Here is a 3914-nt window from a genome sequence, read left to right on the forward strand (position 1 = left end):
CAATGTCATAGATTGTGAATGCTCTTATTATTTATGTAATCACAGATTTCTGTCTGGTATCATATTATTTCTGTCTAAAGAACTATCTTTTATATCACTTGAAGAATAGTTGAGCTGGCAGTGAATTCCCTCATTATTTTTCTGAGAAAGACTTTATTTCTCTTTCATTAAGAAAAAGATATTTTTACTGGATACGGAATTCTGGGCTGACATATTTTTCTTTTGGCACTTTAAAGATGATATTTCTTTTTCTTTTAGCTTGCATGTTTTCTAAAGAGAAGTCCGTTTTGATTCTTATCTCTCTTCATTTGTAATTCCCCACACTCTTGAATGCTCTGTGTGTTTTTTGTTTTTTTTTTCTTCATCTTTGTTCTTAAGTTTGGATAATTTCTATTTTCCTGTCTTCGAGTTCCCTAATTCTTTCCTTGGCTGTTTACCGGTAAGTCTTTCAAAAGAATTCTATACTCTGTTATTTCATTCTTGTGGTTTTATTTTTTTTTTATAATTTCAATCTTTCCACTAAAACTATCCATCTCACCTAGCATATTTCACAACTTTCTTATAAGAACTTTTAACATTTTAATTATAATTTAAATTAGTAGTTTCAATATCTGTCGTACGTGTGGATATGGTTTTAAAAATGTCTTCATCTCTTAGTTGTATGTTTTTTCTGGATTTTTTTGAAAACCAGACTACTCTGAAGGACAGTAGAGACTGAAGTAAATATGATTTATATCTGGAAATAGGCACAGATTTCTTTTTGCTAGGCCTTTAGTATGAGATTTGAGTTCATTTAATGAGGAGGCGGGTGGGATTTGAAGTTTATGGTTTCTATAGTTACTTTCAGTTTCCTACAGCTGCAAAATCCTTTAGGGATACTTTGTGTTTACAGTGGAGACTGGTTTGCCAGAAGGATTTTTTCCAGTTGCTATTCCATCTTCAGATTTAGGTCTCCCCTTTGACTACGCCTCAAAGAGGTTATATCTCTTGTATTTGACTTATTGTTTGATGTTTCTTCATCTTGTGGTTGGGAGTGGGAGATGTTTTTATGTACCTGATTATCATCACCATATCCTAAATTTCAGGAGTGTAATGTCCTTGGTACTCTTGCTCTCCTGTATATCTCTGACACCAGTACATATTCCTGCCCCTCTGCAAAGGTAGAGGGCACTTCCCATCCCCCAGCCTCATCACCCCTGTTCTCTTCTTTTGGCTACAACAGGGCTTTACCAGTGCCCTAATTATGACCATGCTTCTTGCTTTTTCCTCTCCTTTTACAAATTAAGACTTTGTTTCATAGGAGATTTAGAAAAGAAGAATCTCAGTAGAAGAATTTCATGCCTTCCTTTCATGTTCTCCTCCTCAATGTGTGTAACATTAAAATTTTTTTTTTTTTTTTTTTAGACAAGGCAACTCTTGGTTGACTTCACAGATTGCAAGGACCTTGTCAGCTTACAATCTTTTATTTTTTATTTTTTTATGCTTACAGCACCTGGTCTTCCTAGGTGGTCTCCCATCCAAGTACCAACCAGGCCCGACTCTGCTTAGCTTCTGAGATCAGACGGGATCAGTCTTGTTCAAGGTGGTATGGCCAAAAAAATTTTTTTTCTTGGAACTTTTCTAATCATTTTAGTGAGTTGGTTTCATGGAGAAAAGCCCGCAAGAGTGTGTGGACTCTTTCTATGTTTGCCACTCCTAGAGATGTGACCCCTCATTGCTAGTGTACACTCAGACTCCATTGATATACCATTCACCCTACTAAACTGTTCTTACAGTTGTTCTTGCATCCTCCCCAACTAAGCAAGAATAGGTGGATCATCTTTCCTTCTGGTACTTCTCTCTTCTTCAGTTTTAGGCCAGTTCATTCATTGTCCTACTACCTCAGCTCTCTGATGAATTTAAGAAAAAGCATGAACTTGTTGTGCACCCAATTTTGTCTTGTTGTTTTCATATGATTGGAGACAATGTTTTTTTAAGCTCCCTACATACCTGATTGAGAACTGAATAATGCTAATTTAAAATCACAAACTGTGTGCTCATATTTAAGTTCCCAAAGAAGAAGTTTGGTTACTGAAGACTTGCTTGAGTCATAAAGAGGTATATCAATTTCAGAAAAGTTGGGAACTCATTGTCCACAGGAGCTAAGAAGACCCAGGTATATGTATTGTTTTAATTTTCTCCCAGTGAGTGGCTTCTGAAAGTTCTGCATGGCTTTTAGACTGTCAAGAGTAAGTAATTTTCTTCCTATAATAGTTTATGTCTTAGTTAATGCATATTTATTGATTAAATTATAATTTAGGAAATATTAATGTTCTTTTTGAGTTAAAATGGTATGTAAATAGAAGGAATTGACCTCACATCCTCTCCACTATGCAGCTAAAGTCATCTAGATGTTTAATAACAATAGAATCAAAACAATATGTAAGTTCACAAAGGCCCTGATAAAGAACTTGTGAAAAATCAAAAGGAGTCTCAGTAAATCCTAAAATAGAAATGCCCAAGTATACTGTTGACCTAGCCAGGTAAGGGCAGAGATGTATGAATTATCTTGATCTAAAGGGACAATAAAGAAAGCAGAATACCAATCTATGACTGTAAATTATATAGCCTCATGTGACACCAAATATAAAATGATATTTGTCTTTGATACTACAGGAAATTTGAGATTAACTATTTTATTTATGGCCCTATGATCCTGGAAAAAGTTTATATTCCTGCCTGTTGGGTTTCTTGACTTGGAGGATAAAAGTATTACAATAACTGGTACAGGTATAATGTGTCTTTTCTTTATTAGGTTTTTATTTATAGATTTAGTCTTTTTTAGATCTAGTTTTAGAGAGCATTGTGAAAGCTTTAATAGAGGTTTGGGTGGGTTTATCTGAACCTTCATGGGTTCAGCCTCAATAATTCTTACAATATCAGCAGATATTTTAGGACACAGAGATTCCAGATTTTTATGAAGATCTTCAACCTAGGTTGGATTTAGATTAAAAAAATGCAGATAACTCAATGTCCAAGTGATCTGTGAACTTACAAAAAGAAGAGTCCTAAAAGACTTCAAGAAAGAGACTACAAGGAGAACACTCAGTCTGGCAATTTGCACAGTATATCACTTTCTATGAAGTTAGCAACTGTGCTGTCATAAAGGAGGAAAGCTATTATCAGTTAAACATAGGAGACTGAGTGTCTGAGTATCATTAGAGACACCTACCACCTGGGCAGTTTGTTAACTTTGAAGCAGAGGTTGGATAACAATGCCAAACTTTAGTATTGTGGTATCTATAAATCAACATTTTACAAGGTTGTCCTTTAATATTTAGATATTTCTTCTTGTAAGATTAAAAATAAAATAGAAAATGGAGCATTGGATTCTCCCTTAGGCTATCTTTATTGATTGCCTACTTTATTTTTTTTCCTTTTACTTTTTTTGGTTAACATTGAACAATTGTATTTTTTTCCTCAATGTCATTTTGTTTTTTATGACATATGCATTGGTGTCCTACGACATGATTCCTTCTTAAGACTCTTAATGACTGGGCTGAGAACATTTAGTTGTTTTATTTGTAAGAACAACAGTTTATTCTAGGTCTTATTCTGTTTTTGTTCTAAGGCCCCACAAAAATATTCAGTGAGCAGAAGATTAGACAGAGGGACTACTTTCCATTTGGGTTTTGCTTACATATGAAACCTGCTATTTCTGGTTAAGGCTTTCACAAAAAAAAATAAAAATAAATAAAATAAAAAAGTAATGAGAGAACCGTGTTCACATTTGCTTCAGGAGCTGCTCCTGAGTATTATCTAAAGTTGTTAAAGAGCTTGTACTGAATGTCTTCAATGGACTTATCCTTTTCTTGCTTGTAGGATTTGATTAGAGTCAATTTATTTTCATCAGAAAGATTTTGGAGATAGTCATC

The 3914-nt window shown here is 34.2% G+C and overlaps 1 pseudogene; it reads right to left on the minus strand.

The window, feature by feature from the left end:
• Window positions 1–1480: 1480 nt before the first annotated feature.
• Window positions 1481–1599, minus strand: LOC111742952 (annotated as a pseudogene).
• Window positions 1600–3914: the final 2315 nt, after the last annotated feature.

The sequence above is a fragment of the Pteropus vampyrus genome, unplaced genomic scaffold, assembly GCF_000151845.1.
Source record: "Pteropus vampyrus isolate Shadow unplaced genomic scaffold, Pvam_2.0 Scaffold104, whole genome shotgun sequence".
Classification (NCBI taxonomy): Eukaryota; Metazoa; Chordata; class Mammalia; order Chiroptera; family Pteropodidae; genus Pteropus; species Pteropus vampyrus.